Here is a 24,159-nt window from a genome sequence, read left to right on the forward strand (position 1 = left end):
ATCGATCACAGATTACCAGATCTCTTATTCGAGAAATAACACTGGCATGAAACTATTCTAGCAAAATTGCGATTGTTCAATACGCTCTATTAGTATGACGTCACACACCTCCATTTTTGGTTCTCCTGTCAGTGTTCGGAATCCAAACAAATAAATTGTCATTCAAATTAGTACGGTGTCGTTGAAGGAATTGGCTTATTTTCATAAATAAGAGTATTTGAGCAACGATTTCAGTATTAATTGATAGACAGTAGGAACGAGGTTAAAACCAGTAAGTTTTAATCCTGTATCATTCCCCAGATTTTGTAAAAAGCCGTGTTTATTAGTTGAACTTCGAGTTCGAACTTACTGGCATTAATCTAGTTCCTTCTGTCTATCAATTAATAGTAAAATCGTTCCTTAAATAATCTCATTTATCAAAATAAGCCAATTTCTTCAACGACAACGTACAAATTTGAATGATAATTTGTTTGTTTGGATTCCGAACACTGACAGGAGAACCAAAAATAGCGGTGTATGACGCCATCACTATTAAAGCGTATTGCTTGTGTGGCACATAGCGCCATTTTCTAGGAAAAAACGTCATTCACATCATAACCTATTTCCCAATATCGACAAACCTGGGTTGGCATTAATACTACGAGCTTCAGAAGAAATATTTTCAGTTATTCTTCAAAAGTGCTTTAGTTTTGCGAACTGTGACAGTAGAATTTGCATCAGTTTGGGAGTGATTTTCAACAACTTCAATGGGATTTTGTAGCGTGTATCGTTCCATTTTTAGCAATGGCGCAGTTTTTACTCTTCAAATATCAAAAGATAATAGCTTTAAAAGTGACAACTGCTCAGATGTTGACCTATTCAAAAAGAAACCTCTTATTGGAAATCATTGTACAGTCGGGAAGATAGGATATTCAACGTTATACGGATAATACTTCGTGGTCCCGTAGAACAGTGTCACAATCGAAATATCTGCGTGATACGATATCGAATAAACGAGTATTTTCCTTCAATGGCAAAGTGGGGATGCTCACAGTTGAGATCTGCGCTAGCGTTACAGCTTGAATATTAATCGCTTTCCATCCGTGGGATGGGTTATGACAACTTTATTTCATTTTATGTGAGGAATTTAGTTTCGGTGAGTAATGACCTCTATGGAAATAAGTACTCATATGTTTTTTTCGGCATAACTGTTATGAAAATAAAATCAATTTTACCAATTCGCTCAAAATCAGAATTTCATTCAATCTGAGAATGAAGAATTCGTTGTTTTTGTCGTTGCATAGATGAATAATCAGGCACAGTTACTGTTAGCAATTACAATTAATGAATAAATTTTTAATTATGTTATTTTATCGGATCAAAAAGTCTACATTAATAGAGATCAAAATCGCCCACCAGACTTTTCAATCAATCAATCAAAGCGCGCCCTAAAAATCGACCTAAAAATCCGGCGCGCTGTTGCCAAATACGTCAAAAATTTCCCGCTTCTACCGAAAACCCCTCCGATACCCGATCTCTGGAATGAATAACAAGGGGATCATTCATAAACCTTTTTTCCGCGTCGGAAATCCGCCAGCCATAAATCTGAAAATTTCATCAAGACCCCGGGGGCCCTCTCCACGTCATTTTTTCGCCGGAATATAATCATCGTCGTCGTCGTGAGCGATGTGCACGCATCCGAAAGACCGAACCGGCATAATGGCCAGACCGTACGGGATCTTCTCCACACCTATACGAAAGGGGGGGGGGGGGGGGGGGGTAATTTCGAGCCGTATGTTAAGGCCGGATTACACCCGAAAGGTGGGCCGGGGCGAGGAAAAAAGCTCGGGAAAACCGTTGTCCCGACTGTCTCTCGTCTATTTACATTGCAGATACGATTCTGCCGGCCTTAAAGTCGCTTCTTTGCGCGTGAATCATGTAAACGAGGCGGGATGTTTTTTCGGCTTTGGTCTTTACATATTGATGAGATGTTTGCGAGTTCTGGAGGCGGTGTTGCCGGGTTTTTGGTCGGTAAGGGACGGATTGGGAATATTTTATATCGAATTTTGATATGAAGATGGCGTCGATCATGAAGATGATAAAATTTTACGAGATAATAATTTTGGAAGAGGATGTGATCCACTTACTTTCGTATTTTGCTCACAGATGGTATCCCCTATGCCATACTATTTTTTTTCTGGTTAGTACCAAGCTTCAAAGGATGCGTGCCAAAATTGAGTTTGAATCGAGATATTGAGGGTCAAGTGATGCTCCATTTGTTGTTATTTGAAAATTACATGGAAACAAGTTTCGTGTATTGACAGAACACTGTTTTTTCCAGGAAAAAATACTGTGCAAGCATTGTATTGATAAGAGTTATTCAGATTCTGCCGGTTGAAATGAAGTGTGGCGACCAAATGCAATTAGACATAATGTCTGTGTCTAGCCGAAATTGTCATCTTAATACTTAATATAAATGTACCTGGATTAGTGCAACAATGGTTTTTCGTGGTACTTGTGTATACAACTTCCTTTTTCATAGGTTTCTCAGAAAGATACAATAGGAAATATCTTTCCCCTAATCTAATTGATATAATTGCGCAGGCATACAACTTAGAGAATAAGAAAAGGAAGAAGAAATTCACGGTGTACAATATGATTTTATGTTTGCAACCCAAGTATAAAACTGGAAGAAAAGAGTTCAGTGGAGTAAGTTACGAGGTGGTGACCAGATGAGTTAGTAGAGTGTTCAAGGATGTTTCCAAGCGCTGAACCACAATAAAGTTCTCGTTTGTCGTCCATCTGTGTTTTAATGATCCCCACGAAAACTCCCAATATTCTTCATGATTTCTTTTGGTAGTAATGATATGATCAGTTGGAAATTTTACATGAAGCCTGATATTCTTTTGTCATATAAACATCCAAAATCTCAACTCAGTTGGTTTGGTGATTAAGAAAATATTTGATCATTTTCTTTTTAAATTCTCCTTGAATTTTTTGGAGTTCTTATGATTATGCGATCAACATGAAATTTAGAACGAGGCTTCAAATTGTCATCCTACATCCAAAAACGAATATTCATTTACATCAAATCTGAAATTTATAAATAAACAGTATGTCAATATTTGGAACGACAATATTTACCAAACCTCTAGTCGAATTTTGCTCATTGATGAACTCAACCGTGCCAATGAAACACACATTATAAACTAAAACCCCCAGTTTCAATCAACCATATCATTGTACAACACAATCAATAATCCCATAAAACTTTCCCAAAAACAATCACACCAACCGAACAAATATTTTCCCCCATTTTCATATCGACATAAATCCGATCCTCGAATCGACATCTTCCGAATAATTGATTCAGATTTATCTCGTCGTCGGTTGCGTGAAAGCTGCCGATAAAACAATCGCATAGGCGTACTCGAATTTTGTAATATCACGAGCCGACGCCTGTGCATCTGTCAATCCGTCATGTAGGACACAAAAAAAGCTCATATTGCCCCAGAAACAAGGGAATATTTATGGAATACTGGCAGAGGCAGGGAGGAAGGCAGGACGGAATATAAAAGCTGAGGCTGAAGGTCTCGGGATGATTGATAGGAGGAGAAGAATTAGACATCGGGCTGCGCCAAACGAGTATGTGACTAAGATAGACTGGTTGCTGAAAGATTTCGAATAAGGGACGAATGAAAAAGTTTTAATAAAGGGTGTTTTTTTTAGAGCAATAGAACTTTAATTTGCAATAAAACAACGATGGATTATTCGATTGACATGAATTTTATTCATCCGCAAGATAATCTTATGGCATTACATTTCAAATATGATTTCTGGCATATGACCGCCACGGCTTGCTCGGATGTAGTCCAATCTGGACGTCCCATTTTCGATGACTTTTTCCAACATTTGTGGCCGTATATCGGCAATAACACGGCGAATGTTGTCTTCTTAATGGACAAGGGTTTGTGGTTTATCCGCATAGACCAATGACTTTACATAGCCCCACAGAAAGTATTCTAGCGGTGTTAAATCACAAGATCTTGGAGGCCAATTCACAAGTCCAAAACGTGAAATTAGGCGGTCACCAAACGTGTATTTCAATAAATCGATTGTGGCACGAGCTGTGTGACATGTTGCGCCGTCTTGTTGGAACCACAGCTCCTGGACATCATGGTTGTTCAATTCAGGAATGAAAATAATTGTAATCATGGCTCTATACCGATCACCATTGACTGTAACGTTCTGGCCATCATCGTTTTTGAAGAAATACGGACCAATGATTCCACCAGCCCATAAAGCGCACCAAACATTCAGTTTTTCTGGATGTAACGGTGTTTCGACATACACTTGAGGATTGGCTTCACTCCAAATGCGGCAGTTTTGTTTGTTGACGTAGCCATTCAACCAGAAGAGCGCTTCATCGCTAAACAAAATAAAATGGACGTAGTGCGCGATACAGAACCATTATTTTCGAAATAAAATTGCACTATTTGCAAGCGTTGTTCAGGCGTGAGTCTATTCGAGATGAATTGCCTAATAAAACTGAGAATAAATCACTTGACAGCTGTTGAATCTTTCGCCATCTTGAACAGTAATGCCAACTTAAAGTTATATACCTCGAAAAAAAAATACACTATACTTCACAGGTGGCACCTCTTGCTACTCAATACCCATAACGATGCACTGACACAATTTCGGGTGCTTCACATGAAACTGACAGATATTTCTGTAGGTATTGAATTTCTGGAAGACGCGGAGTCATTGTGTTATAAGTGTAGAGTGAATACATAATTTTGAAGGTTGTGCAATTCTCGCAAAGAATGTGGTGAAAAATTCCTTTCTTTATAACGTTCATTTCGGTGGGGATATTTCGAAGAGAGTGTTAAGTGTAGCGCAGTAAGTGGTCGAGTTTCTAAACTAGTTTTAATGGATGAAATGTTCAAACATAGGGTTTTCCAATAAGAGGTGCCATCTCTATATAAAAGAAACGGGTAAATTTTAAGAGGAATCAGTAGATGTTTATTTCATTGCAACGAGAAAGGTATGACATTAACGATGGCAGCCAAATGGCCGCCAAGAGTACAGTTAGAGCACTATATCCTTTTAATGAAATTTTCCACAACCAATTCCCAAGTTTGCGGCTGTTTGTCATTGATGACCTAACGAATTGTCTTTTTTAGGTGTTGAATGAATTGTGGGACATTGGCATAGACCAAATGTGATCACTCTTTCGAAAAATAACACGACCAAGAATATTTTCTTGTAAAATTGCGATTTATTAGTTATTTATGTAACACGTAGTGCCGTCTTGTTGAAAATAATTGTCGTCCACATCAATATCTCCCAGTTCCGGTCATAAACAATAATTAATCATACAACGGTAACTAAACACATCCACCATTATAGTTTCACCAGCCTCATTTTCGAATGAATAAGGTCCTCTCATCCTCAGACCAAAAACTGCACCAAACAGTGGCAAGTTGAGGATGGAGCTATTTTTCAGTAATCATTCTTGGATTTTTCGATCTTCAAATGCGACAATTCTGTTCATTAATATGAAAATGAGCCTTATCACTGATGACAAGATGACGCAAGAATATTTCTCGATGATAACTGTTTAGATATGAACAATCAATAAATTTGAATTCAATCAGAAATAAGATCATGTGGTGCTATACATCAATCACTACGATTTTTAACATCCAAAGTTCACCAAAGAAAAATTTGTTAAGATATCTTCGAAATCACCCGGAAGCTCTTTCGCTCTGAGGATGATTTGAACAGAATTCTAATAGATCTTTCATCTCATCTTTTGAAACCATTCCTTAAACCTCTGATAGTCGTAAATCTTAAGGATCAAAAAATAAAAATAAATTTCCACTAATTCAATTCAGTCTCTTTGTGAGGAATTCCAGATTATAAAGAGGAAAAATCCACGAGTTCTTTCCTCATCGTTTCATTTTCGAATGGAAAAGGAACTCCATTCGAAATGAACTTCTTCCCAGGAGAAAAACACGAAATCTCCCTCGATACACGTCTCTACCTTATTTTCTAACGATTCAAGATGCCTGTTAAAATATGATACTCACCATACCATCTGGCAAATCCGTAGGGGTGTAGAAACTTCACGTACCTGTAACGACATATGGGATTTCAGTCAGTATGCCATTCACATATGGTTTCACATAAAAATACAACAGTGGAAAGACGAGTGAGTGTAGAGAGAAGCTGGAAGAATTGGAGTCAGGACTCATTTTCATTACGTTCACGTATCTCTCATCATTTGTTCGGGTTCAACAACAGAGCAGCTCGAACGTTTTGGTTGGAAGTATTCCCGGAGGGATTAAATCTGAATTTTATCTGTTTTTTGTATTATATTTATTCTTGGGATATATTCGCATTGATTTTGATAAAACAGTTTCACAATTTTCAAACTCTGTTCAGACGTATATTGTTTTAAGATTAAATGACATAACCTAATGAACAAGAATGACACAAGAAATGTCAAAAGAATACAGTGTTGCCATTAGGGATTCACGGCTTGTCTTGATTCTCAAGCTACTTGGCTTGAGCTTGACTTGATTTCAAGTCAAGCTCAAGTCAAGTAGAAGTTTTTCAATCTCAAGTCAAATCAAATATATATTTATCAAGTATTTGAATCATATCAAGCTACTTGATTTTTAGCAGTTCTATTGTGTAGTGTCACATCGATAAAAAAATGACGAAATGGGGAAGAACCTTGCAAGAAACACTTTTATTTATTGAACCTATTGTGTAAAAGAACCGAAAATATCAACTTTTTTGAAATAGAAACATGAATTAAATCATTATAAATCATTACAAAAAAAAAATAATAAAAGAATGAAGTTTCTTAATACTGAGCAACCATCAGGCTTTTTTTGATTTCATAATTTTCCATCCAGGATCTAAGACACATGACGAAAAATGAAAATCTTATAGACTTGTCGCCTGACCTATTGCTGGTTTTTGTAACTGTAAGAGCAGCTTTGGAAAATTGTCTTTCAACAGGAGCTGAAGATGCTGGCGTTGATAAAAAATCCTTGGCCATTTTGGCCAAGTTTGGAAAGATACGAGTATATCTACTACTAAAATTCACCAAAAGATTTCATAGAAATGTGAAAAAACTACTCATTAAGTCACAGTGGCGAATTCTTCAGTCTTCTGGCGCTCGAGGAATCCCCCTATTTAGTCTAAGCGCACACGAGATTGCAGAAATAAAGGGTGTTTTTTTTAGAGCTATAGAATTTCAAATTGCAATAAAACAACGATGGACATGAATTTTATTTATCGGCATGATAGTCTTGTGGCATTACATTTTAAATATGATTTCTGGCATATGACCGCCACGGCTAGTTCCGATGTAGTCCAATCTGGAAGTCTAATCTTCGATGACTTTTTCCAACATTTGTGGCCGTATATCGTATAGCGGCGAATGTTGTCTTCCAAATGGTCAAGGGTTTTGGCCAATTCACAGGTCCAAATCGTGAAATCAGGCGGTCACCAAACGTGTCTTTCAATAAATCGATTGTGGCACGAGCTGTGTGACATGTTGCGCCGTCTTGTTGGAACCACAGCTCCTGGACATCATGGTTGTTCAATTCAGGAATGAAAAAGTTAGTAATCATGGCTCTATACCGATCACCATTGACTGTAACGTTCTGGCCATCATCGTTTTTGAAGAAGTACGGACCAATGATTCCACCAGCCCATAAAGCGCACCAAACAGTCAGTTTTTCTGGATGTAACGGTGTTTCGACATACACTTGAGGATTAGCTTCACTCCAAATGCGGCAGTTTTGTTTGTTGACGTAGCCATTCAACCAGAAGTGCGCTACATCGCTAATGGACGTAGTGCGCGATACGTATTCCGCACAGAACCATTATTTTCGAAATAAAATTGCACTACTTGCAAGCGTTGTTCAGGCGTGAATCTATCCATGATGAATTGCCAAACCAAACTGAGAATAAATCACTTGACAGCTGTTAAATCGGTCGCCATCTTGAACAGTAATGTCAACTTAAAGTTATATACCTCGAAAAAAAACACCCTATATACGCCGTACGACGGGTGCATATCAAGCTCAAGTAATAGAAGGTAGCTTGATATCAAGTCAAGCAATAAATTTCTTTAAGTCAAGGCAAGCTCAAGTATGTAATTTTTCACGAGGTTGATGTTCAAGTTAAGTAGTTGGTCAAAATGTCAAGCTACTTTTTGGCTCGACGAATCTCTATAGTTGCCATTATCATTTGGAATTGAATAATTTCTTATGGAAAGCTCTAAATTCTCAGAAAGTTAACTGGCTATTCACAAGCGTAGAAAAACCCCTTTTCCACTCTTTACATGCAGGAAATGTTTGTTCTATCTCTCTAGATAGGTACACAATATACCATCATCTGTGTGTTCTATTCAATAATTATGATCGCTCTCCATCCACAGAGTAGGTTAAGTCCTCATTTGATGGCGTCTTTGGCATAACACTGATCCCCTAAAATCCTCTCATAAAGGACGTCAATTTCAGTACTGTGTAGACTGCGTAGAGAGGATAGGCCACACCTGTATAACACCAGTAATAACACCACTTCTGACATCAGCGTTCCATTCGTAAAGTGTCAATGAGTCTGCCAGACACGTTAATCCGCAATAATGAACATGAGGGTGATAGAGCCAGGTTGCCTCCTTCATAAATTAATACCGCAAGCTGCACCTTTACGATCTCGGCCTGCCATCTGACGTCTACGACACCAAACAAAGGCGTCGAGTGCATCTCTTTGTTACCGCGCGTCGGGACGTAGGCGTCAAAAACCCTTAATGAGGAGATCGGTTGCCAGATCTCGGGTTTTTGGCGTGAACGTCAAGTTTCTTTAATTTTTCAGCGTGCCTGAATTCTCAACAAAAAAAATTCCAGATGGAGCAATTTATGGATTCGAAATAGCAGTATGTTATAAAATGATTCTGTATTGAATCATAATTATACTCCCAACCCTTGGAATTATCCTTGATTCTCTTTCGAACTTCAAGGTTCACTTGGAATATTTACATATAAAATCCAAAAATTAGCTGATTCTTCATGGGGTGCTGATTCCTGTACTTTTCCAAGGCAGCTATGGCTCTGTTTATTTTTGCTGCTGAATACTGTTCATAAAATTGAGGCACAGCTTAACGTCTCATTGAAAATTATCAGATCTACATCTATACATTGTTTAGCTGTCCGACTCATATTCGTAGAAAACTTGCAGCCAAGAAATCTTGGGATAAATTTCATTTCTATCCGAACTTATTTCCAATTGTATCTAACATCTTATGTACTAGAACTACCAGATTAAAGTCACGCAAACCTTTATGGATTAATACTTTCCTTCAATCTAATGGAAGTAACAAGAAAATTTTGTGTTTGGAATGGAGTTCTTGTAATGTCTTCAACAAAAGTCTAATCATTGATCCTTCAGAGAAAGTTCCAGGTTTCAATCTTCCCAGGAAAATTTTGTGTACTTCAAAACGACTTAGGACTGGTCATGGTCGTTGCAATAGTATTGTCTTCAAATGGCATTCTATTGAAAGGACGCTATTTGAGTGTGGATTAGAAGAAGCCATTGACAACATGGTGAATAGTTGGTCAATTTATAAATCCCATGGTGGTTTCCAAGCTATCAATTCAGTTTCAGATTCTTTTTCAGAATGAATGTTAACTTTAAATCCATATAATGGAAACTATAACATTTATTTTATTCCTCTTCTTCCTTACCTTCAAATTTAATTATAATATATACGTCATCAACTTCTGGTGGAAAAGAAGGATGAAAAATATTTTGTTTGGAAGAAGATGAAGCCCTTCAATATAAATGTGTCAGCTTATTGAAATATATGATGTCTTGTGCTCAATTCCTCAGCTAATACCTTCTGAGATCTATCTACACATGCTTCATTGTTTGAATTAAATAATTTTTTACATGGCTGTATCTCAGAAGAATTATTATTGATATATTGCAGCAGGCGATTAGACTGCAAAATAAAATGATCAGGGCTAAAGAATCCGAAGTTTTTCAACTCAATTGAGCGATAGGAATATTCCCTATCAAAACATTAAATCAAACTTCTCCCCAGGCTTCTCCTCTTTCCTCCTTCTTGTCTTTCTCAAAGACCTGACAGCCCTATAGACTGGAAGGACTCGAAGAGATGGGTAAGCCGAAGAAAAGACTTTTCGCGCAATAATCCCGCAACTTTTCGCGCTATAAACCCTAAACCTGTTCGAGGCTGACTTCATTCATCATGCCAAAATGACAAATATCTGTTTCGCTCCATTACGCTCTGTATCACTCTGTCTCCCGGATGAATGAACGGAATTGCGGCTCCTCCAAAGAGAAGAGACGTGAAAGATGCGCCAGATGAGGTGAGAAATGAAGGTCATTTGTTGGGAGTCGCCCTGCTTCTTTATAAACTGCGCCAAAGAAACTCTTAAGGCTCAGATGTTGGTGTCAAGTGTCGGACTAGAAATTCTAAGGAAGGTCCCTGACAAATTATACACCCTGTATACTATATCAAAGAGTAGACACTTACTGAGAATGACGGAGATATGAATATCCTTGTGAATATACCGGATGTTCCGAAAAAAAGATCTTGTGAAAGGTGTTTTTTTAGAGCTATAGAACTTCAAATTGCAATAAAACAACGATGGATTATTCGATTGACATGAATTTAATTTATCCGCAAGATAATCTTGTGGCATTACATTTTAAAAATGATTTCTGGCATATGACCGCCACGGCTGGCTCTGATGTAGTCCAACTTTCAAGGTTGATATTTCGAAAACTACAAAAACAGGGTAAACGAGCACAAGTCCTAATTCACATCCCTATATAGTGTTATTTCTATCGATTGTCCTTCCCACCATTCATTTCCAATGGGGTCTTAAGGAATCCGAAGGGATGAATAATAAAAATCCATTTTTACGAACACAATCCCACAACTACCCACCTCCCAATTTACCGTAAGTTTCCTGAAAAGACCCATCGCTTAGAAGCCGCTTACAAATTGACATATTATGCAGAATGATGAATCAAAACTGCGATTCACCCTCTGTGTCCGACGGCCGTACAATAACCACCCCCATGAATAACTAACGCCACTCGACTGGGCCCACAATAACGCCCCCAGATAACTGGCGTAAAGTGAATGGAAGTAGGAAAAATAGTAAAAACGCTTCCAGACGACGGAAACCGTGAAGAAGAGGCCATTGTGCCTCGTGAGCGCAGGGGCGGGGGTTCGCGCCCCCCGCCGATGTAACTTTATAGTCCACCATTGTGCCGCACGGAATGTCTCCCTCGTAAATTCGATATAAGCGGACAATTTCTTGCGGGTCCCAGGTGGCTGATGCGAGATATTTAATTTCCAGGCGGGAGAGACTCCTTTGGATGCTGAATGATCATTAGCGGAACGGCTGGCAGCTACAGACTGCTGCTGCATTCAGGGATGTTCGGGCTTTATCGATACCTATCGGGAATTATGGCCTTGGCGTTGGCTTGATTGGAATCGAGTTGTACGTTTGGACAAGGCATGTCTTTGTCTTGTGGAAAACAATATTGTTGCTGGATTGATGAAGCTTTCATGCAGTTATTCCAAAAGAGAAGCAGACTATTACAGCAACCAATTTTTTCGAATCTTCAGCAATAGCTTTCCTGCTTTGACCCACTTTGTCTATTTTTGGAGTTATATTGGACTTCCTTCAACGTTATTACTGTTTATCTTAGATGAGGTCAACTAGCTCTTGCAGTTCATCTTTGATATGATTTGGACTTCGATGTCGCCACGTTCACAATGGTGAAATCTTCCTGGGTTGGATCATTCCGAAAATATGCTACACCTTCCCACTGGATTCCTTAAAGGACATTGCCGCCTCAGAAAACACCATCTTCTTCTTCTTCCTCTTGTTAAATACTTTCTGCCTGTTTTTTTCCAACCTAGTCGTTGATTTCATTGGATATTGACATCCAAGACTCTTTGTGGCCTCTTGGTGTCCGGGATGTCATCTCTCGCGATTCTCGCCACTCTATTATAGGACATTCTTCCACGTGCTCGTTCCATGCTCATTTTCGCATTCGTCCCCATCTCACGATGTCACTAACTCCCCGTTATTTGCGTATCTTTGAATTACATATACGATCTCTTAGCGTGTATCCCTATATTGTTCTAAGCATTTTCATTCACGCAGTTCTTAAGATAGATTTCGTTTTACTGTTATCAGCCCTCGTCTCCATTGTGTATGTTATGATTGGTCTAATACAGGATTTGTAGACTCTCACCTTTGCTCTGCCATGCTCATATGCTTGTTGTTCCATATAACACCCTCTAAGCATCCAGAGATTATATTCGCCTTGTTCACCTAGCTTCTCGTTTCTCTTGTTCTGTCCTGGCTTGGGAATATCTCCACTCCTAGGTAATTATACACCATAACCTGCTCTATGGATTTGTAGTCCACCACTAGCTTGCATCTTGAAGGCTCCTTTGCTATAACTAATGATTTTATCTTCTCTATGGATACTCTCATGGTCAACTGCTTACTTATTATATGAGAAAACACCTCTGAGAATGAGTTTAGTTGTACAGATTCTGCAGAAAGGAGAAGGAAACCTCGGATCACCAAATTGGTCAATTCAGATAGCGTTATCTGGCACGATCAGCAATATTCTGAGGTTATTGGACTTCAGTGACAAGGTGCAGAATATAGGTTGACTTTTGTCCAACAGACATGATGTTATTTGCTGATAGTAGAAGAGGATGGGATTATTATTTGACCACAAGGTTAGGTTAGGTTAGGTTTGCTGATAGTAGAAGAGGATGTGATTATTATTTGACCACAAGGTTAGGTTAAATTAGGTTGGGTTAGGTTAGGTTTACTGATAGTAGAAGAGAATGGGATTATTATTTGACAACAAGGTTTGTTCTGCATTTGAAAAGAAGTTGAACCAAATTTTTTTCATTCAATTCTCCACATCAGTTGTGTCATCAAAAGTAGTTATATGTGTGTTTTCTGTAGCGAAGAGGAATTAGTGATCTTTGATCTTAAATATGGCCGAAAAAAGTTAATACAGAACATGCCATCGCCATTGACAGATCCTCAGCAACATCTGACCTTGTAGCTGTTTTAACCACCCAGAATTATCTGTCCACAACCCTTTAGCGTGAGTAGGGCACTTTCCTGTCGCAGTCACTTAGTCGACAAGAGAAATAGTGTGCAAATAAACAGATGATGTCGTCGATTTGGAAGGACGTAATGGCAGGTTAAGAGCTTCGAATTAATGTACCGTTGTGTCCGGATTACTCGCGGCATTAGGCCTGGAATTCTAATGCAAGGATTTCGAATCGATATCGTTCTGAACGATTGGCAGCACGTACATACACTGGTGGTGCGGGGGTGGCGAGGTAGTTATGCACGGTTTACCGGAGGATTTGGTGTACAATTCCGACATCAAGGGTGCATAGACGTAATCTAACATTAATTTGGACGCAGTTTAGTCTGTGTACTTAGTGGTTTAGGGTTGGCTCCCTACCATGTCCAGATTCTGATGGAAAGATAATGACACACTGAGGGAATGGAATGTGATTGATTGATTTATTTCCAGGGCCAATTAAAACTTTTTATTTTAACTCATTTCTTATACATTTTTTTGTTAATTCAAGAAAGATTGTCTATACAAAGATTAAGAATTCATTATTCGGTTCATCTGAGTTCGAAGAAACTCTTCATTTGTGTTTGAGGTCATTCCGACAAACTATATTAAATGAATGACAATCTCTTTGTTATTTTAGATGTTGGTCCAGATGATTTCATTGGTGTACAACTTTGATTCCGCCATTTTTAGATTTTAAGATGGCTTAAGCGGTAAATGGTAGTTAAAATAAATAAATAGTAGATGTCATACAATAAACTTAGGTATTTGTAAACATACGCCATCGAAATATTAGTCGATTTGTGTCTGCATCATAAAGTTATTCTCGATCAAACTTGTCAGCCTACGAGCCAAATTCTCGTCATTTGCGGGAGCTTTTCATTTTCTGCTTCAATATGAAGAAATCTGCGGCTAAGCTTCATTGAATACTCTCAAATACATATGGTGAGGCCGCTATTAGTCAAAAAACGTCCCGAGAGTGATTTCAACGCTTCAAGAACGGTGATTTTGATGTCGAAGATCTGCATGGTGGTGGAAGAGAGATGGTTTTCGAAGATGCAGAATTGGAGGCATCACTCGATCAAGACTCGTGTCAAACGCAACAAGAATTGGTGGGATTATTGGAAGTGACGCAACAAGCCATTTCAAAACGCTTGGAAGTCATGGGAATGATTCAGAAACAAGGAAATTGGGTGGCGTATGAGTTGAAGCCGAGATATGTTAAACGGCGTTTGTTTCCTTGTGGACAGTTGCGTGCAAGGCAAAGACAGAAGGGATTTCTGCATCACATTGTGACTGGAATCGAAAAATGGGTTCGTTACGATAATCCCAAACGCAGAAAACCATGGGATATCCAGGCCATACTTCCAAATCGACGGCCAAACCGTATATTCGCGGTTCCAAGGTCATGCTCAGTATTTGCTGGGACCAGCTCGACGTAGTCTATTATGAGTTGTTAAAACCGACTGAAGCAATCACAGGCGATCGTTATCGAACGCAATTAATGCGTTTGAGCCGAGCATTGAAAGACAAACGGCCGCAATACAAAGACAGGCATGATGAAGTGATTTCACATCATGGCAATGCTCGACCCCATGTTGACGAATTTTCCAGGAAAAAAAGATTTTCCTTTCTTAATATGCAGAACAGGAGTAAACGATCACAGGATAACGTCAACTGTTTGACTTATTTTCCTGTGAAAGTTAAAGGTTTCACACACGTTAACGTTACCACATCCGATTCTCACCGTAACTTCTACAAGAATATCAACCCCATTGCATTCCAAAGCAAAGAATAACAACTTCACTTGCTCCAGGCCTCCCACCAATCCATGAAACGTACGTCCCCCATTCAAATAAAGAACGTAAAACGTTAACGAGCTCCAGTATCAGTTAGATCAGAATGAAAACTTCGTAATTGCTATCAGATTTCATACTAACAGACCTCCGGATAATGAGAAGTCGGACTAGAACCGACATTTTTCCCCGGGAAAACTAGAGCAAAGAGAACGGGGGAAATCATCGAAACCAATTAGAGATTTCTATCCGGCGATTGTGAACCCGGAGGAACCGTTCATTAAAGTTATAAATTTCCCAATTCAAATTCCCACGCAGGTTATGGATTATCTGTCGCGGGGCGGGTCGAGTAAGAAATAGATCCAATTTCTTGCTCGATCATCATTTATTCAGGACGGAGCTTAATCTACCTCCAACCCTCCACGTGCTGGAGTTTTCCTCAATTACCCTAGTTGAAAGGGACCGGTCCTGGAGGACTTTCCGAATGCAGGCAGGAAGCAGGCGAGTTTTTGGGTATTGAAATTTCCTTTTATGTTCCGTACGTAGACCGACTTGGGATAAATATGCGAGAGGGAGGCGTACATATATATATATATATATATAGGCTTTGCGAGGAGGGATACTCTGTTCGATCCAGGGAGAATTTAACAATTTCTTTATATTCCGTTTGTAGGCCGGATTAAGGATCTTATACGTTCGGGACGTATGTGAAGATCGTTTTTTTTCCATGCGATAAATTTTTTCTTATGGGTTGGAGGGATATTCAAGGACTGAAGGAATATTCATGGAATATTTGAGTTTCTTTTCTGTTTTTCAAATATTTCACCTGATATCATTCGAAATGTATTCTACTATAATCTCCTGGACAATGACTCAGTTTGTGAGACTATTCTAACACGTTTTACAATAAAAACGATATACTTCAAAATAGTTATGACGACAACACTGTGTATTATCAAAAGAGCACCAGTACGACAAAAAAATTAATGCCCACTAGAGAATATTGATTTGGTAGCAGAAGAGGCAAGAGTAAAAATTTATCAGTTCTATATCGTTCTTAACAATTGAATCTTTCTCAAACAACAATATGAAGACATTTATGAAGATTTAGGTTGACATCCTTACACAATTCAACTGGTTCAACAACTGAAGCCATAAAACTACCATCAACATCGTTCATCACCTAAATTTGCTCTTGAACAACTTGAAAATGATGAGTAATTTCATCCAGAAATGAAGCTCATTTTTCGTTCGATAGGTAGGTACACATTATTCGCCATACGTAGTGTTATGCAACTATATATCCTTCAATAATTGATGAACTAGATATTTCTGGTTGCTTTAGAATTGAATATACTAGAACCACTTCATTATTGGATATGTAAACATTATTTACTTGCATCGACATATTCATTAATTCATTAATAAAACCTCAAATACATTAAACTCAACAATTAATAACAAAATAATCTCTGTTCTAGGATTAGTGATAGCAATTGATGAACTGAATAAGTTTACCGTTATCTTTGGATATAAAAATTGGGATTCTCTGAATATTTGCCTTTTGTTGTTGCCCTTCACTTGTTCTGAAGTATTCCACGCTACTCTCATCTAGTTTGGATCGAGGTGAAAGTTTACAACGTAAGAGATGCTTCACATTCAACGTAACCACAGGCTCTCCGAATCTCTATCCGTTTCAGGGGCTCATCCACAATATTCCTTGGATTGAAAAGGAATTTCCTCTTGATCACTTCATTCGGGAAATTCCCACTTTTACTACTCCTTTTTCTCTGATGTAGACATCTAGTTGATGAAGGGAATATTTGGTGAAATATTGAATCATGTCAGCCATGCTATGGTGAACAATACGTTCATGGAATCGGTGATTCAAGTTTCTGTATCGTCTATAAATTAAATTCATTTCTTCGAGACATTCATATCTTTTTCGAATGAGACTCAGCGATATTAGGATTTTAAGATGCATCAAAGGAGTAACACTCACAGATCATGTGAGAACTACGGACATTAGGGAGGAACTGGAGACGCAAGATGTTGTCAGATGGACCAGAGCACGCAGGTGGTTGTGGAGAGGCCATGCAGACAGGATGTCAACAGAAAGACTGGGAGGAAACGCAGATCCCAATAAACGTAGACCATTGGAACACCCACCAAAGAGATGAGAAGAAAGCTGGAGCTCGATATCACAAGATATATAACAATGACAAAAAAAAGGCAGAAAAAAACAGGAAACAGTGCTATGGGAAAATGAAAGAAGAAGAAGGGACTCAGTGGTATGTTTATCCCAGCCTCACTCAACATAAAATTTCAAAACTTCAGCTATAACAAAAAAAGATAAACAAACTTCGAATTACACCTCCAAATATGACAAACCCATTTCCAAATCGGACAAAACCAATTCTCGAACATTAAAACCGAACGTTATCCCTCATAAAAATGGTCGACAAAGCACCGATTGAAACCGGAAACCGCATCGCACTTCCGTTTGAAGTTGTCGCAATACTTTTCCGCTATTACGGAAGGCGTAAACTTCGGACGTTTCGAGTGAAAGTTAGCCGAAGCTAGGCCGTATCGATGTCAGAACTTACAGCTCATAAAATTTCATGAAGAACTCCCTGAGAAGATGCGAAAAGTTTACTAATACATTGCGTTAATATTATGACGAAACTTCTCGCTGTGTTGCCATTAGATTCTCATCATGAGGTGTTTCTGGGGAAAGTACGGATCGTTACAATAAGTTTTTGGGATGAGATATGGCTTGGGTTGGTCGTTCAATTTGCCAAAGGGAAGTCTGTGCCGGTTCTTTATTTGGGAATGGTGTCATTTCGGTGATGTTGTTGACGTTGAATGAATTTTCAGAATATGAAGGCAAACCTCGAGCTGTTCGCAAGGGTATGTACAACATCTAGAATAATTGTATTAGATAGGATTCTTCCGAAACTATGCTATCATGGAAGCTGCATCTTATGGGTTTTCAGGATGTGATGCTTTAATGGTTAGAGCTCTATCCCAGAAGTTGATGATAGTAGTAGTTGGTATTAGAGGATAGTGTAGAGATGATGAACGACACTAAATCCTGCCTTGGGGCATTTGGTGATGTTCTCCAGTATATGGATGATATTCTTATCTTCATAAAGACTGGAAGTATTTTTCATCTGCCTCTTAGGCGATATGTATTATGGATTTTCAGGATGTGATGCTTGAATGGTTAGAGCTCTATCACAGAAGTTGATGTTAGTAGTAAGTTAGTAGTAGTTGGTGTTAGAGGATAGTGTAGAGATGATGAACGTTACTAAATCCTGCCTTCGGGCATTTGGTGATGTTCTCCAGTATATGGATGATATTCTTATCTTCATAAAGACTGGAAGTATTTGTCATCTGCCTCTTAGGCGATATGTATTATGGATTTTCAGGATGTGATGCTTGAATGGTTAGAGCTCTATCACAGAAGTTGATGTTAGTAGTAAGTTAGTAGTAGTTGGTGTTAGAGGATAGTGTAGAGATGATGAACGATACTAAATCCTGCCTTGGGGCATTTGGTAATATTCTCCAGTATATGGATGATACTCTTATCTTCATAAAGACTGAAAGTATTTGTCAGCTGCCTCTTAGACGATATGAGATTTTGGTCATACTGATGGAGTGTTGAACTGGTTCAATTAATGTTTGTGCTTTGCTCCGTTAATAATTTTGTTTGGTAGTGACTACTACTTTCTTGTTCGTAAATTCAGAAGAAGGAAACTAAAACACAGGAAAAATAAACTGAACCATGTTCCATGAGAAGGAAGATTTTTCCACTTACAATTCATTCTGTCATTTTTATCAACCCCTCAGCAAAGTCAATACATACTATCTTCTCCATTTGAAATAGAACAAAACCTCGAAAGCTAATTGACCAAAGCATCAGAAATCCTTCACATTTCCGCAACATCCGAGACTCCAATTTCAAACCGTTTATTTATTCAATCTCCCGGATCTCCACCTAAACCGAACGATCATTACAGAGATGGCTAAATAATGTAGCTGAGGCCTTGAACAAGCAACAGCCGAACGGTCGGATCTTTCTTCGCAGCTGGCTTAATTCCCTCAAGTAACAATGCTCTGACAGAGGATAATTTGTTTCCATCAGCCATCCTCTCTTCTACATGTCCCAGTTACAGCCTGCCCGCTTATTAGCATGGGCTGGAATCCCTGTTTCTTTGCCTCCGAGAACGTAAATTAGACCGACGTCCCAAACTGCGTCGCGACATGCAAGAAAAATCGATTTATGACGATTAGAACGGGGCAGGCCTCGGAGAGAAACAATTAGGGTTGGGTTTCGTCCTGGAGGAAGATACGCAAATGAGTGTCGGGTGCCTTGGAGGACTTTTATTTCCATTTAGGGGCGGTTTACGTAGAAGGCTTTGCTTCGTTTCTCGATGAATGGATCAGGACGGAAGTTTATTTAACTGCTAGGGACGCGAGAGTGTCTGGAAAATGCTTTCGGTGATTTCGATCGGAGGCGCTGGTGGGGAAAGCACAGATTACTTGTTTATTGAAGAGGGATCGGGCAATGTGGCGAAGTTAAATCGGATTTTTTTGGGGTGAGCTAAATGCTCTGAAGATTGGGGATCAACTACAGTGAGACATTCAATTCAGCACATTATGTATGGGACGAGCTAGGTGGTAAACAGTGGCTTGGCTGGCAGACTCATCATTAGTTGGGAAAATTTTCAAAATTTCAAGTTTTGCATATAACGGGTGTTTTTTTTCGAGGTATATAACTTTAAGTTGGCATTACTGTTCAAGATGGTGACCGATTTAACAGCTGTTGAGAGATTTACTCTCAATTTGGTTTGGCAATTCATCATGAATAGACTCACGCCTGAACAACGCTTGCAAATAGTGCAATTTCATTTCGAAAATAATGGTTCTGTGCATAATATGTATCGCGCACTACGTCCATTTCATTTTGTTTAGCGATGAAGCGCACTTCTGGTTGAATGACTACTTCAACAAACAAAACTGCCATATTTAGAGTGAACCTAATCCTCAAGTATATGTCGAAACACCGTTACATCCAGAAAAACTGACTGTTTGGTGCACTTTATGGGCTAGTGGAATCATTGGTCCGTACTTCTTCAAAAACGATGATGGCCAGAACGTTACAGTCAATGGTGATCGGTATAGAACCATGATTACTAACTTTTTCATTCTTGAATTGAACAACCATGAGGTTCAGGAGCTGTGGTTCCAACAAGACGGCGCAACATGTCACACAGCTCGTGCCACAATCGATTTATTGAAAGACACGTTTGGTGACTGCCTAATTTCACGTTTTGGACCTGTAAATTGGCCTCCAAGATCTTGTGATTTAACACCTCTTGACTACTTTCTGTGGGGCTATGCGGATAAGCCACAAACCCTTGACCATTTGGAAGACAACATTCGCCGTGTTATTGCCGATATACGAACACAAATGTTGGAAAAAGTCATCGAAAATTGGACGTCTAAATTGGACTACATCCGATCAAAGAGTTAGTAAGGTCAAATACAGCCCCAAAAGTTGCTGTTTCAATATTTCGCTCGTGGCAACAGAATAAGTTTCTTTATGGAGGATCAGGAAAAGTCTACTGGCATTTTTGCTTGACCAAGGTCTATTCTTCTGGATAGATATCTTATCTCATTGTTGAACTGTTGCCTTATGAAATATACTACATTAGAGTAGCGTTCAAATGCTGAAGGTTTCCAATACAATCTTGAGAATATTGTAAAAACCCCCATATCTTTCGACTCGCAAATTTCCTTCGAAAAAATGAAAAAATTCCTATTGCACATCCGCAAACCGAACCCGAATCTACGACCTACATAAAAACTCCGGTATTCAAAGTAGAACGCTCTTTCTCTCGGCCGCGAGATATAATTTTTTTATGACCGGCATTACGGCATCAAAATTACGGCGTATACACGTGCTGGCAGGTCTGAAAATAGTCCTGCCCCAGCCCCTTTGTAGCCTTTATAGCTTTCCGCATTCATTTGCCTGGTATGGATACGGATCGCCGTTTTGAAGTTTTTCCAAATGAACAACTTCCTCGGTGATTAGGGAAATCCTGATACAAGAATGGAAGCGTGCTGCGGATATGGATTTTCGCTACTTTAGTCGCTCATCGTATCTGATTAGTCATTCCGTTAGGTTAAAACTCTGCAAATTTTACACGGATATTCATCAGGTTTTTGCATCAAGCTAAACAGCTAATTCAAAACGTAAAATAACAATGGGAAAATGAGTATGCCTCACTGAGGGAAGTCATTGTCAAATTAATTCGAAACAAAACAAAAAGATTCAAAGAGAGGCAATAAAAATTACAATGATTTGTTTGGACACTGTACAATCTACATATAACCCAAATAATATGAATTGTAGAGTCAACTTTGCTGAATAATTCTCTTTACCAAAGTTCTAATTGTATTTTCATTTATAAAGGGTGTTCTTTTTAGAGCTATAAACTCAAATTGCAATAAAACAACGATGGATTATTCGATTGACATGACTTTTATTTATCCGCAAGATAATCTTGTGGCATTACATTTTGAATTTGATTTCTGGAATATGACCGCCACGGCTGGCTCGGATGTAGTCCAATCTTGACGTCCAATTTTCGATGACTTTTTCCAACATTTGTGGCCGTATATCGGCAATAACACGGCGAATGTTGTCTTCCAAATGGTCAAGGGTTTGTGGCTTATCCGCATAGACCAATGATTTTACATAGCCTCACAGAAAGTAATCTAGCGGTGTTAAATCACAAGATCTTGGAGGCCAATTCACAGGTCCAAAACGTGAAATTAGGCGCGATACGTATTCCGCACAGAACCATTATTTTCGAAATAAAATTGCACTATTTGCAAGCATTGTTCAAGCGTGAGTCTATTCATGATGAATTGCCAAACCAAACTGAGAATAAATCGATTAACAGCTGTTAAATCGGTCGCTATCTTGAACAGTAATGCCAACTTAAAGTTATATACCTCGAAAAAAAAAACACCTGTTACATATAACCCAAATAATATGAATTGTTGAGTCAACTATGCTGAACAATTCTCTTTACCAAAGTTCTAATTGTATTTTCATTTATAAAACTTACACCTGTATGATAATAGATCCTCCAGAAAGACAATCCACTCTCAAAGGTTGATAATAAGATGGGCCTGTCTAATTTCTTAGAAAACATGTTCAATGTCTTCACTAGAAGCCTTGAAAGAGTGAAGCATATCTGTTATTTCCTACTTCAAGATATTGGTGTGCTGTTATTATGTTACAATATTTTATAACGCTGTTGATGCCCTTATAACTATTGCAACGGTAGCTTTTATCCCGTTTGTATCCAAAGATTTATTAGGTCTTAAAGCGAGCAAAATAACACGTCGAAACGGCCACAAAGGTATCTAACGATATCAATAACAAACAACAGGCACTACTCCAGTCTAAGCCCACCCGATCGCAAATAGAATACCAAAGGTGACCCCCTGGATTTTTCCAGGATCGCCTCAGACAATAATTTCACCCTCAGACCAATTCATTCCAATTCGGATCGAGCTACAGCTTGGACAAGGCCAACTGCTAGAAATCCAGTTGTTTGCCGACCCGACGTGTAGGTTCGTTTTGAATTTACGACACCTGAACGCGCCCTGGCCTGGGAAATAGAATTGACCAGTGGCGTGCCTGGGCCTTGGGAATTAGGGAAGTTGCTCCGACTTTTTTTCGATCCGCTCCAAGTCTATAAAGACCCTTTTTAATGGCTTTTTTGTCTTTCTTCGGGTAATTTTAGTCAATCTAGTGTTTTCGATCCTTTTTCAACCCAGATATTTGGCTTTCATATTAGCTAGTATATGAGATGCGCAACTACTATGCCTTTTGATTAATTTATTTGAGTTATTCATTACAAAAAAACCATTCTTATCCCGTAAGTTTCAATCACTAGCAAATAGAGAACAAGGTCATCGAAATGACATATAGTTAAGGAGTCTTTCGCCATGAGACATCATTTCAATTTAATTCATAATCATGTTCAACATGGGATATAGTTTCTAAAGGGTTTCTAAAAGCTATGGAACTTTGGCTCGGATGTAGTCCAATCTGGACGTCCAATTTTCGATTACTTTTTCCAACATTTGTGGCCGTATATCGGCAATAACACGGCGAATGTTGTCTTCCAAATGGTCAAGGGTTTGTGGCTTATCCGCATAGACCAATGACTTTACATAGCCCCACAGAAAGTAGTCTAGCGATGTTAAATCACAAGATCTTGGAGGCCAATTCACAGGTCCAAAACGTGAAATTAGGCGGTCACCAAACCAAATCGATTGTGGCACGAGCTGTGTGACATGTTGCGCCGTCTTGTTGGAACCACAGTTCCTGGACATCATGGTTGTTCAATTCAGGAATGAACAAGTTAGTAATCATGGCTCTATACCGATCACCATTGACTGTAACGTTCTGGCCATCATCGTTTTTGAAGAAGTACGGACCAATGATCCCACCAGCCCATAAAGAGCACTAAACAGTCAGTTTTTCTTAATGTAACAGTGTTTCGACAAACACTTGAGGATTAGCTTCACTCCAAATGCCGCAGTTTTGTTTGTTGACGTAGCCATTCGAGAAGTGCGCTTCATCGCTAAACAAAATGAAATGGACGTAGTGCGCGATACGTATTCCGCACAGAACCATTATTTTCGAAATAAAATTGCACTATTTGCAAGCATTGTTTAGGCGTGAGTCTATTCATGATGAATTGCCAAACCAAACTGAGAATAAATCACTTGACAGCTGTTAAATCAGTCGCCATCTTAAACAGTAATGCCAACTTGAAGTTATATATCTCGAAAAAAAACACCTGTTATATATGGGGTGACTAAAAGGAAATTTTGTCAACCTTTTACTCAAAAGCCTGCAAGATGGGTTCAGAGGTAAATACATGGCAGAGAGATGGTTCTGTGACTTGGAGGCTTCTTGAATGAAGTGAACAAGTCCTGGTTGCCCTACACCGGGTACTACTATAGGAGAGTTTATTTAAAAAAGGTCTTCGGAAGCTCCACGCAAATAGCTGTTGAAGAGAAAGAGAGAGAGGGAAAAATCATAAAGGCTCTCCAGTGGGACATCAGGGTCATCGACAAGATGCACAGTTCTTTACTGATT

The 24,159-nt window shown here is 38.9% G+C and overlaps 1 protein-coding gene across 1 annotated transcript in view; it reads right to left on the reverse strand.

Annotated features, from left to right (window-relative positions):
* Positions 1–24,159, reverse strand: part of LOC123676982 (semaphorin-2A) — a 605,612-nt gene that overhangs the window by 465,828 nt on the left and 115,625 nt on the right. The window lies entirely within an intron of this gene.

This window comes from Harmonia axyridis, chromosome 3 (assembly GCF_914767665.1).
Source record: "Harmonia axyridis chromosome 3, icHarAxyr1.1, whole genome shotgun sequence".
Lineage (NCBI taxonomy): Eukaryota > Metazoa > Arthropoda > Insecta > Coleoptera > Coccinellidae > Harmonia > Harmonia axyridis.